This window comes from Papio anubis, chromosome 7, assembly GCF_008728515.1.
Source record: "Papio anubis isolate 15944 chromosome 7, Panubis1.0, whole genome shotgun sequence".
Lineage (NCBI taxonomy): Eukaryota > Metazoa > Chordata > Mammalia > Primates > Cercopithecidae > Papio > Papio anubis.
In genome coordinates this window covers 126,367,448-126,381,017 of record NC_044982.1, presented here as the reverse complement: position 1 = coordinate 126,381,017, position 13,570 = coordinate 126,367,448, and positions in this window count along the sequence as shown.

The following is a 13,570-nucleotide window of genomic DNA, read 5'->3' as shown; positions in this document are numbered from 1 at the left end:
AATTATGCAGTTTGAAACTGTTCAAGTTCACTTCCTCCAAAATTAAATCCTAAAACTATAGCATCTGAAAACCTCCACATATGCTTGACTCATACTTGAGTCATACACAACACTCACATACTAAACACTATCTACAAAACAGGTAGCGTTATCAATGTGTGTGTGTGTGTGTGTGTGTGTGTGTGTGTGTGTGTGTGTGATGTGGTAGGAGTGGTTGTGCTCCTCACACAGGAGAGTACCGGAGCACGTGACTTGTTTAAATCGAACACACAATTGGTACCTCTATTTTTAAATGCTGTTATAGCCAGACTGTTAGTCTAGTGGATGACGCTCCCATGAGCCCCACAACACATGTAGGGTGCCCACAATAGTTAATTGTTACATAACAAATCACCCCAAAATGTAGCAGCTTCTGTACTAATCATTGGGAATTTCTCCTGATTTCTGTGGGGCAGGGATTTGGAGAGGCTCAGCTGGAGGTGCGGGTTCAGGGTCTCTCCTGAAGTGCTGTCAAGGGTCTGCTGGGGCTGCGGCAAATGCTTGCTGGGACTAGAGGCTCCACTCTGAGATGGCTCACTCACAGGAATGGCAAGCAGGTGCTGACTGTTGGCCAGAGGCCTCCGTTTCTCTCCACATGAGTCTTTCTACAGAGCTTTTTGAGTGTCTTTGTGATATGGTGCTAGCTTTCTTTAGAGTGAGCAATGCAGGAGACTGAGGCTGAAATGGCAATCCCTTTATGACCTCGCCTTGGTCCAAATTGTCACTTCTATCATATTCTGTTGGTCACACAGACATCCTTGATTCAATGTGGGGAGGGCTTTCATACAAAGGCTTGAAAGCCAGGAGGTGTGGTTCACTGGGGCCATCTTGGATGCGGGGCACCACTGGTATTCATCATCGCGATGCTTTGGGCAAACCTCCCTGCTGTCCAATGTAGGCAGGCAGGGGGATGCTTCCATTTATCAAGACCAAAACTCCGACAAACATCATTTAGCCTGTTTTTGAACATTCAGAAACCTCTGGATTACACTACCCACAGGTTACTGCTGTTAACATGTGGGTATATGGCCTTCCAGGTTTTTCCTATGTTCTTTCCACTGCCTCCACCTGAAGCATTTAAAGATGTTTCTGTCTATCCCATTCTAGCCCACCTTAAGTCTTTCCTTATCCCCTGTTCTCCTTCAGCTGTTGTCGTATTTCCCTTATGTCCTTCACAGCCTAACTTCTGAAATGGCGTGGCTAGACTCACCTCCCACTTGCTCCTCAAGCCACTGGATCTGGCTTCGGTCCCCACTATTCCATGGAAGTTGTCCTTGCCACAGTCATCAAAGGCCTTCTTGTTGCTCCACCCAATAGCCGCCATGAAGTCCACTTTTTACCTGACCTCTTCGCACTATCTGAGGGTGCTGACCACAATCCTCCTTCCCTGGCATTTTTTGACTTCTCTGATCACTCCTTCCCATCTCCATTCTGGGCTCCAATTCTTCCCCTCACTTAAATGCTGGTGTTCCTCCCGCCTCATCCTAGCTCCGCTTCCCACTCTGCTTGTGTTTCCAGGGCAGTGTTGTCCATCCCACACCTTCATTTACCAGCTAGAAGCTGGTGCTTTGTAAATCTAGTCTCTAGCTCAGGTCTCTCTCTTGAGCTTCAGACCCACACAGCCGGCTGTTTGGCGAACGCCTTTAGTCAGATGCCAAACTCAAACTGTCGAAAGCCAGATTGATCATTTCCCCTGACACACTGACTTCTTTATCTTCTCCTATTTCAGGAAATGGCACCTTCATCTACTCAGTTGCCCAAGCCAGAAACCCAGGCATAAATTATCCTTGACTCCTCCCTCTCCTTCGTCTCTCACTCCATCAGTTACCGTGTCCTGTAGATTCTACCTCTGATGTATCTCTGGGATCCATCCACCTCTCTCCATTCCTACTGTCACTTCTCCAATACTATTCACTATCACAGCCTCAGCAGCCTCTAAACTGACCTCCCTTTCTCCAGTCTTACGCCACAATTTGCTTAACCACTCTTGTATCATGGGATGTTTAGGGCTTTTGTACATGATTACGCTTTTTTATAAAATGTCTGGCTACTTGTGTTCTTTGCTTGGATTTGGATTTCATGATATTCATATACTTGACTCTAGGGTAGGCTTTACAAATAAAGAATCACAAATAACATCCAATTCCCTGCTACACAGATGAAATCTCCAGCTAGTTATTCTAGATTCTAGAGGTTGTCATTCCTCAACCTGCCAATCAAAGCCCTCCAAAACCCAATCCAACCACATCTATCCAGCTTCATTCCCACCTGCATACCAGTATCCACCACTTACTCTTTCATTCTCTGATGCATCTGATCATTCCTTCACATAAGGCATTGTGCTAACGAATACTCTCACTCCACATGTCTGAGTCTTCATGGCATGCTCCACTCCATCTCCCAAATTACATTTAACTTCTGAGTCTAGTTATTTGCTCAACACCACCCTGCTTCCTGGAATGTCCTCTTTCATCCCCTTCCCAATGACCAAGTCTTCATCTTTGGATGTAAGCCCACCTTCACTGACTATCCCGGTCCACAATGATCCCTGTGCCTTTCTTTTTCTTTTTCTTTCTCTTTTTTTTTTTTTTTTTTTTGAGACTAAGTCTCACTCTGTCACCAGGCTGGTGGCACGATCTTGGCTCACTGCAACCTCCGCCTCCCGGGTTCAAGCGATTCTCCTGCCTCAGCCTCCTGAATAGCTGGGACTACAGGCGTGTGCCACCACGCTCAGCTAATTTTTGTATTTTTAGTAGAGACAGGGTTTTGCCATGTTGGCCAGGATGGTCTCGATCTCTTGACCTTGTGATCTGCCTGCCTCAGCCTCCCAAAGTGCTGGGATTACAGATGTGACTTGTGCCTTTCTTATATCTTCTCTCATTTCAAAATGTAATCACCCTATCTTGCATTGCTATTTAATTCTTTCTTGTATCTATAGTTCCTCAGCTGTATCATACTGTCTCCCCACCTCGATTGCAAACTTCTGGAGAATCAGAATCATGTTATTCATTTTTCTCTTTCTAGAGAATTAGATAAGTAGTTAATTACTCTTCTGAGCCTTGAGCTCTTTATAGCTAAGATTGGGGGATAATAATTCCAGAATGACGGGATGGTTGTGCGAGTACATGTAATAAGGAATGAGAAAGTGCGTGGTGCTGTGCGGAGCACATAGAAGGTACCCAGTAAATGTTAGTTCCCATCCCCCCAATATCTATTCCTGAGCTGAGGGTACAGTAACTGTGAAGTAATTATTTGCAAACTGAATGAGTGAATGATGCATAAGTAAATGACAAAGAACTCAAAGAATAAAATGACGCATTCTGAGTCCACAAGAGAGACAGTGCCAAAGAAACCGAGTGCCTGTCCCCGGCTGGCGGGGGAGAGCTTCTGCTGGTGGAGACTGTGGCGGGGCTATGTGCTACTAGGCTGGAGATAATGAAATGTCAATTAATGGGAAATCGAGTTTGATTTGGGTGTTGCTGCTACAGCCAGCTGATTATTATACATTTGACTGAGTTTGTGATCTGTCCAGATCCCCAGAAGAAAGTAGTGGCAGGGGGCCAGGCGCAGTGGCTCACGCCTGTAATCCCAGCACTTTGGGAGGCCGAGGCAGGCAGATCACGAGGTCAGGAGATCAAGACCATCCTATCTAACACGGTGAAACCCCATCTCTATTAAAAATACAAAAAAAATAAATAAATAAGCCAGGCGTGGTGGCGGGCACCTGTAGTCCCAGCTGCTTGGGAGGCTGAAGCAGGAGAATGGCGTGAACCCGGGAGGCGGAGCTTGCAGTGAGCCAAGATCGCGCTAGGGCACTCCAGCCTGGGCTACAGAGTGAGACTCCATCTCAAAAAACAAAAAACAAAAAACAAAAACAAAAAAAAAGAAAAGAAAGTAGTGGCAGGCATATGTTTCTTATAAATGGAAAAAAAATTATTGTGTAAATCAATTTCACTGGCATAGGCCTGGCCCCAGGCTCTATAAGACATGAGAATATGTAGGTCTCAGAGCCCAGGCTATAAATATTTATTTCTGCACTGTCACTGGTATTTGTAGCAAGTCCTTTTTCACAAGTGGGCATTCTATTGGTTTTGAAAAAGACATAAAACTGTTCCAAAGGCACTGAAGGCCACAACATAAAAGATCTTTAGAGGGTGCTCAGAGAAGGGAGTGTCATTTTCAGATGCTGACCATTTGGTTTTCTAGCTTTGTCTATGGAGTTCACGGCACTAATTTTGAGTTCACTGTGGAGGGAATGCCCTTTGTGGTTGCTGCAGTCAGCAGTGACAGTGAGCCCCTCCCCTCCCTATCTGCCCCACAGGAAGTGACGGAGGTGGCAGATTTCTCTAGCCTTCTTCTGACCCCTTTCTTCACTCTGTGCTCCCCTCTCCACCACTCCCGACCACGTCTCCTCAACTGCATGAGATGCTCTTGAAGAAGGGGGATTATGGTTAGGGACATCAGCCTTAGCACACTGATATTCCATAAATGCATGAACAATTTGGAGAAATTTTTTTATGTGGCCACAAAATGGCAAATCCAGAAGGAACTTCACAGATCACCTACTTCAGGGATTCCTTGCAAAGGTCCATGGAACCTTAAGAAATTTGTCAGTAGAACTTAATGAGTCCATGAATTTGGATGGTGTTAAAGCAAATTAGATATGTCCTGAGAAGGACTCCATACTTCTATATTTGAGCCCTGTGGATGAACTGCAACCTAACTTAGTGGGTAGACAAGATTGAAAACCTAGTTTAGGAGTATGCACCTGTATCAGTGGCTAAGTCTTGGCCAATCCCAGCAGCCATACTTCAACCATTCATACCCTGTTGAGTGTTCAAACTGTGTTCAAATAAGGCAAATGCAGAGCTGTACCAATCCTACTGTTCCTGTACCTCACTTCTGACTTCTGTACGTCACTTCCTTTTTTTTGTCTATAAATTTGTTCTGACCAGCAGGCATCCCGGGAGTCTCTCTGCATCTGCTGTGATTGTGGGGGCTGTCCGATTCGCTAATTATTCATTGCTCAATTAAACTCTGTTACATTTAATTCAGCTGAAGTTTTTCTTTTAACAATGGGAAAACTGCGTCTTTATTTTTACTAACTATTAACTGAAATTTAGCATTTTCTTCAGTTATGAATGGAAGCATCACACAATAATGTTGGCAATATCTGTGACTTTGTTTCATCAAAGACATCAAAGTTATTTTTATATCCCATGGTAGCTTTGGCAAAATACTTAAAATACCATTTACTTTCAGCACCACTTCAAAATTACATTAACATTATAAAATTATAAGTAAAAAAAAAAATTACCTGTCGCCAGATCTTATTATTTGATGTAATAATAAAAAAGCATATCTATTGTTATGTCAAACATTTATTCTTTTAACATTTTGATAGCTATATCTCACTGTAATTGGTTTCTTTGGTAATTCACATTGTGTTTTTTTGCATTTAAAAACATTTTTTTTTTCTGGGAGGAGAGTTCATAAGTTTCATCAGACTGCCAAAGGGGTCACAGCACAAAAATGGTTAGGAACTCAGATCTGGTCCCTAGAAGCACATGGTTTGTCTCACATGCATATTCCAGGTCAACTGAGCACAAATGGATCTCCAAGGAAAATGGTGAAGACACATCAGGGCATAGTAGACAAGAATGCTGTGATCAATTAGCAGTGTCTGTCACAGGGACAATATGCAGAGGAAAGGTAGAATAGAATCACTATACTTTCCAGTCTAGGCAGGTACTGCAAATAAAACTTTCTACAACGATGGAAATGTTTCATCTATGCTGTCCAATATGGTAGCCATTAGCTGCACATAGTTTTGGAGCACTTTCAATGCAGCCAGTGCAGCTGAAAATTTGAATTTTTAATTCTATTTGATTTTAATTATTTGCATTTAAATTCAAATAGATACCTGTGGCTAGTGGCCACCTCATCAGAAAACAACTGTAAATTAATCCCACCCATTCCCACCCCCAGGCACCTCCCACCTCACCTCATTACCCATCACAAAGGAGGAATCCTGACTCTTAGAGAGATGGTCTTTCCCAGAGGCCATTGGACCCATTTATGACAAAGCCACATCAACATCCCAGATCTCTCTGTCTCCTGGTTCAAAGTTTTCTCATTTACCTAGTGTTCCTAAATTATTTTTTGGCAGAATGCTGGTCCCCCCGAACAACACACAGATGTGTCATGAGAGAAGAAATAACTCAGCATTTACATATGTCCCCTTAGGACAATGAGATGGGACACTATCTCTTCATTGCAGCAAAGCCTGATTTAGCATCTTCCTTTCGGTTTTTGTTTAGATATGTCAATTCGAAAAGGAAGAGGAGTAGAAGCGAGAATTATTTTGCTTTTTGGCTCTGATAATTCGTTTCAAAAAACTATTTACAAGTGTTCTGGATAAAACTGATGACTGTTCTGCCATCTCGAAACATGTAAGAAACACCCTCTAAGCCAGACTGCCTCCAGGGATGACTGGTGCACGGAGGCAGAGTCTCCCTGTTGACTCAGAGCTACAGGACACTGTCCGGAACACAATACTCGCCCTCAGTTGGCCGGAGGGGCCTCTGCTGATGGAGAATTTATGGTGGGAAGTCCTGCCCTGAGGAAGGGACCGTTTCTGATGAGGTCATGAGGAGGGAATGCCTTCCTCAGCAGAGACGGGAGCCTGGGAAGGTGGCCAGGAGCATGGTTGGGTAGGCACAGGCCCTGAGACAGATGGATGGAAAGAGGATGATAAATTCTGTGGGTTAGAAACCATTTGGGGTCTCAACAGGTTGCTTGGTAGTTTCACCCTCCTGCAGGCTCAAGTCCTAGGAAAAATGCAAACAATAGGCTTTTTTCCTCTCCTGGCTAGGATAGGCCCTAACCTTGCATTAACTTGGTGGATCTGACCACAGTTAAGGCTTGCCACAACTCAAAATATTCATACATAGCAAAACTGCCCAACACACTGATTAGAATGTTTTCTAAAATTTCAATGGTATTTAAACAATTTTCAAAGACCAATTATTGCAGACCAGGAGATCCTATCCCAGACATGCTGAATCACACTTTTAGACTATGTGTTTTGAGAATCTAGGTTTTAAAAATTTATTTATTTATTTATTTATTTTTTCTGAGATGGAGTCTCACTCTGTCACCCAGGCTAGAGTGCAGTGGTGTGACCTTGGCTCACTGCAGCCTCCTCTTCCCGGGTTCAAGCAATTCTTGTGCCTCAGCCTCCCAAGTAGCTGGGACTGCAGGTGCACACCACCATGCCCAGCTAATTTTTTGTATTTTTAGTGGAGATGGGGTTTCACCATGTTGGCCAGGCTGGACTTGAACTCCTGACCTCAGGTGATCTTCCCACCTTGGTCTCCCAAAGTGCTGGGATTACAGGTGTGAGCCACTGGAGAATCTAGGTTTTAATCAAAGCTCCCAGCTGATTTTGATGTGCAATCATGTTTTGAAACTACTCTCCTAAAGGTTGACATCTGTACCCTTAACCTTGGCATTCAGGGCCTCCAGAAGCAGGCCCTGCTGTCTACAAGTGGAGCACCATAATAAGAAGCACACAAATTATGTAGTAATGATATAAATAAATAACAGCATCTAACATTTATTGAGTGCATGGCAGATGTCAGGTGTCAGGCTAAGCGCTTTAAATGAATTGCCATTTCATCTGCCTATTGGCTCTGTTATTACCATTTTGCAAATGAGAAAACTAAGGCACACACAGTAAGTATAGAAATGGGATCTGAGATCTGGCAAGCTCCAAAGTTCATGCCCGTCACCTAGGGTGGTCAACTATCCCAGTTTCCCAGGGACTGAAGTGTAGCTCAAGACATGGGACTTTCAGTGGTAAAACCGGGAAAGTCCCAGGCAAACAGGGACAAGTTGACCATTGTATCTTGACTTGGAGACTTCTGCCTGAGATGGAAGCTCAGCTCTACCACTTATGACCATGTGACATGGGGCCAGCCTCTCCACCCACAGGTTTCTTATATTCCTCATCTGAAAACAAGGATGATCACACCTATCCCGCAAGGCGGTGGTGGCCATCACGTGAGATAGCACATGTAACAGCAACCCGCTGTGTGTCTGGCACTGACAGAAAAGGCCAGCTCCCCAACACGTCCGCCTGGAAAGCACTGCTTGGCCCAATCTGTGTTTACTTCAAGTCTAGAGAAGTCTCAGCCATTATCTCTTCAAGTGGTGCTCCACCATTCCCTCTACGCTCGCCTTCTGGCCTCCTATTCAATGAGATACATATGGGAGTCTCTCCGTCAGGCTTAATTTTCTCATAAGTTCTCTCTCGCATTTTAAAAACTTTTTATGTGTACTCTGGGTGAAGTCCTCAATACTCTTCTTCATCTCACTCTCTTTCTTCAACTCTACCCAACTAAACGTTATCCTGATTATTGAGTTTATTCAATAACTCACAACTTTTAGTCTTTTACAGATAATTTAACATTTTAACTAATAATTTTTATTCCCAGGATTTGTTGTTTCTTCATCATATCCATCTGATCTTGCTTCACAGCTGCCTAATGTTTGTTTTACAGATTCCCAGGACTTCTGCTGCCAAGTCAATTTCTCCTGTATCTCTTTAAAGTGAGTTCTCCCACCTGTTGGTGCTGTTGACCACCTCTCTTAGCCTCCCTTCTCCTCTTCCTTTTTGGAATTTGGGCTTGCAGGGGCCTCTGGAGCTGCAGCTTGCTATGTTTCGTTTTGCATTTTTCCTCCCTCTGTGTCATCCCTCCCTCCCGCTATGGCAGTATCCCCGTTGCCTCCTTTCTGACCCAGGAACCCCAGTTCACAACCAAGTCTAATACTGGAGACTCAAGGCTCTACCTGGGGCTGACTCCAGCGATCTGACGGAGCCGGAGGCTGGATTGCCCAGGACCTGGCTACATAGCTGTGTCTGCTCCCTTCCGTAGCCCGGGGGAGGCAGCTTTAGGAAGTGGGAGGCCAGGCAACAGTCACTGCTTTCCTTCAATCTCTCTTCCTGGGCAGAGGAGGCCTGTCCCACCCCAACCTCACACAGTGGGCCTGGCGCTGGTCCCCACCTGACATGGGGTGCTTTCACTCCCCATGATGTCAAGAAAAGCCAAGAAGGCCAGTGTGTAGCCCGGGGGAGGCAGCTTTAGGAAGTGGGAGGCCAGGCAACAGTCACTGCTTTCCTTCAATCTCCCTTCCTGGGCAGAGGAGGCCTGTCCCACCCCAACCTCACACAGTGGGCCTGGCGCTGGTCCCCACCTGACATGGGGTGCTTTCACTCCCCATGATGTCAAGAAAAGCCAAGAAGGCCAGTGTTGCTGCCTTCGTCGAGACCCAGAACCACCCAGCCCTAGCCTCATTCACCCTCACCCGAGGGTCTGTGCCTTGTGCTGTTGAATGAACACTGAGCTGTTTATCTAGCATCTGACTCTCCCTGTGTCTTTTTGTTTTTTCTCTTATTTTCAGTCTTTCTTTGTCCAGCATTTAGAGAACAGAAAGTCCTGAAAGGATCGTTCTACTAAATCATCTGGACTTTGATATTTGCGTGAAATTGTGTTGCAAAAGAAAATTAAAACCAAGGAAGGTATAAAGTTTTCACACATGTTTCATTTGGCAGTAAATTAATAGCCTAGCAACCAGGAGAAAAAAGCAGGAAGCCACACCGAGAGAAAGAGGGACTATATTCCTCACTTAGGAATCCGCTGTTCATCTGCCACACGATCTTCAGTGCCAAGGGTGTTTTGTTGTTGTTGTTGTTGTTGTTGTTGTTGTTTGAGAAAAGATCTCACTCTGTCACCCACCGCTGGAGTGCAGTGGTGCGATCCTCCCACCTGGCGCTCCTAAAGTGCTGGGATCATAGGTGTAAGTCACTGCGCCCGGCCTTGTGTGCCAATTATTTAGTGCCCCGTCTCTCCCTGTTAAATTGAGACCTCTTCCAGTTCTAGAAGTCTGTGATTCTCCAACCAAAGATCAACATAGCCCAGTGTCCTTGGAGCCTGAAGCAGGATCCTGGGTGTCTCCTTCTCACCGGCCCCCAACTCTCAAATGACTGGCCTGGCCGCCACCTCTAGGACTACCATTCCAGAAATTATAGAATTTAACAAAGTCTCTTTGGGTCTCACAGGTCGAATTATTGCTCAAAGGCTATTTATGTTTTTCCTTTTTCTTCCTTTTTCTCTGACCCAAACTTGAATCCCTCACAGATTTTAGAAAATCTCAATTAAGGGGCAAGTGGAGTTTCTAAAGGAAAACAGGAGTTACCATCTCCATTCCAGACATAGCAGCCAGCGAAGGTGAGTATTATAACTTACACAAGGCCACTCGGCAAGTGGAGAAGTCAGGAGGGAATCCAGAGCCCTCTGCCTCCACAGCCCATACGCCTCAGCACAGCACGCACTGCCCGGGCACGCACGGAGGCTCTGAGAAAGATCTCTCCGTGCCCACCCTGCCTGCTCTGGGCACAAGTCCTCCAACACGGAGCCACAGCAGCCCTCAGGGTATGTGCCAACAATTGCTGCTCACACCCCACGTTTAGGGCCAACTTCTACAAATACCCTCTCAATCTTGCCAGTTGGGCATTTTATTGACATCACAGGGGGTGAACTTCCCAGATCAAGCCTAATCATCTCCCCCCTTCCTCCACTCACCATCATTTAATCCTCAAGGCAATGTTATAACCTCAGAACACAGCTCCTTTGCCAAGGAAAATAGCTTATGACTGTTGTTTTCTTGGATTCATAATTCCCAGCTCAGGGCAAAAGGGCAGCATTCCTCCTTACCACCCCTGAAGCCGCTCTCCTCTGCACCCCTCTCTCCCTTCAGGGCCCTGTCACCCCTGCCGCCTGGGCCCTCGTTACCACCCTTTCCACACTCACAGCAGCCCACACCAGGAAGGAAGAGAGCAGTGCGTCAGCATTAAGGGAAGTCTTTTTGGTTTTGTTGTTGTTGTTGTTTGTTTGTTTTTTTGAGACTGAGTTTTGCTCTTGTGGCCCAGGCTGGAGCACAATAACACAATCTTGGCTCACCACAACCTCTGCCTTCCGGGTTCAAGTGATTCTCCTGCCTCAGCCTCCTGAGTAGCTGGAATTACAGGCATGAACCACAACATCCAGCTAATTTTGTATTTTTAGTAGAGATGGGGTTTCTCCATGTTGGTCAGGCTGGTCTCGAACTCCCGACCTCAGGTGATCCGCCCACCTCGGCCTCCCAAAGTGCTAGGATTACAGGCGTGAGCCACCATATAGCCACCGTATAGAATGCCCAGCAGGGTATTCTTTCCCAGGGGGCCTTCCTATTTAACAGAGCACATTCTGTAAGCATTTGCACATGTACACACATACACACACACAACATTTACTGTTTTTCTGATTAGCTGGCTAAAATGTGTCCATCATAGAAAATTTGAAAAGTACAAAAAAGACCAAGAAGAGAGTCAGAACCCATAATCCCACCACCCATAAACCCTCCATTAACTCTTCACCATATTTCCTTCCAGTTCTTTGAGTGTGTATGTGTGTGTGAATGTATCTTAGTGTGTATATGTTCAGTATCTTAGTGTGTATGTGTTCAGATCTGTGTCTTAGTGTGTATATGTGTTCTAGACTACATATATGTATGTATATATAGACTACATATATACACACATAGGTAGTCTAAAACACATATACACACTACTATATATGTAGTCTAGAATCTGTTTCCAGGTGGCGTTCTTTCATCGCTGTGCCTGCCAGTTCCTGCCCCCATACCACAGTGTTTACACTCTTGTTGTGTTATAATAGACTTTAATTCCTAGTGGGCCAAATCCTCCATCATCACCCTTTTTTCAACATTTTAAAAATTATTCTCAACTACTTCTTTTTCCTGATGAATTTTAGACTTATTGTCTAAATTGTCTAAACAACTAATTTTAGACTTATTGTGATAAGCCCATCATGGATTGCAAGTTCATTAAATTTATAAATTTATTGGGTAAAATTGGCATTTTACAGTGTTAGGATTTTCTACTCAAAGAATAATATATGGCTATCTATTTAGTCAAACTGACTTTAATATCTTTCAATAAAGTTCAAAGTTTTCTTTCAAATGGGTCCTAAACATTCTTGTTGAGGTTTTTATAAATTTTTTATTTTTGGGGGGGCCATTGGGAATTGGGATCTTTTTCCTCTAAATGTTTCTAATTTGAACTATGGTTTGGAAAAAGTATCCTGCATCTAGCTATTATCTTACTCTCTGAATAACTGTAATACTTTTTCATGAGTTACTGTACAACTTCAAGAATCATGTTAATAGTAATAATATCAGTGATCTTATCTTAATTTACCATAGATTATTTTTATCTCATTAAGGATCTACTTTTCTAATCTTAGTTCTTAGACTTTTAAATCAAGTCAAGAATGGGTATTGAAATTTATCACATACATGTTCATTATCTGTTGAGATTATTGTATTTTTCTTATTTTACATGTTGATGTTAAGAATTACCTCATAATTTTCTAACACTACAATAGCTTTACATTTCTGGAATCAAAACTCTTTTTCTCTGGGGATTTTTTTTTTTTTTTTTTTTTTAGAGACAGGATCTCACTCTGTTGGCCAGACTGGAGTACAGTGGTACAATCATAGCTCACTGCAGCCTTGAACTCCTGGGCTCCTACAGTCCTCCTGCCTCAGCCTCCTGAGTAGCTGGGATAACAGGCATGTGCTATCAGACTTGACTAATTTTAAATATATATATTTTTTGTAGAAATGAGGGGTCTTGCTATGTTGCCCAGGCTAGTTTCCAGTTCCAGGCCTCAAGCAATCTTCCCAAAGCACTGGTATTACAGGCATGAGCCACCACACCTGGCCCCTCTGGTGAAATTTTAAAATGCACTATTGAATTTGATTCATTTATGTTATATTTAGGATTTCACAACTGCTATACACACAAGTGAGATGACTTTACAGCAGCATGTCCCCAAGTGTGTTCTACAGAACACTGTTGCTCTGAGTTGTGCCGCCAGAAATGGAAAGAGAAGAAAAGACAATAAAAAGGGGGAGAGAGGAAAGAAAAGGAAAGGAAAGGAAACGTCTGGCATTGCAAGGTTTGGGAAATAACATGTATCCTTCTTGGAGAGTCACAAGGTACATTCTTATTTTAAAGATTCTAAGATCTGCTAGAGTTAAGAGCAAGGGAGCACGCTGTGCTTTAATTTGTATAATCCAGCATTTCCCAACACGATTGATCACAGACCCCCTATTTCACATAATTCCTCTTAACATCCTGCAGAACTCATGTCTGAGGCATGCCTTTTGGAAACACTGTCTTTGTCAGTTTTGTTATCAGAATTACACCGTTTTCACTAGAAAGCCTCTCCCTTGTCTGAACTTCTAATAAGAGGCTTATAAATCAGTTAAACTCCATTGCTGCTACCCTACACCATAAGACATTTATTGTTTTCTGTAGTCATCTTTCAACCTAAGGTTATGCCTTTCACTTCTGTGATTCTGAGATATTGTCTCACTCCACTGGGTCCCTTTGGAATCTCAA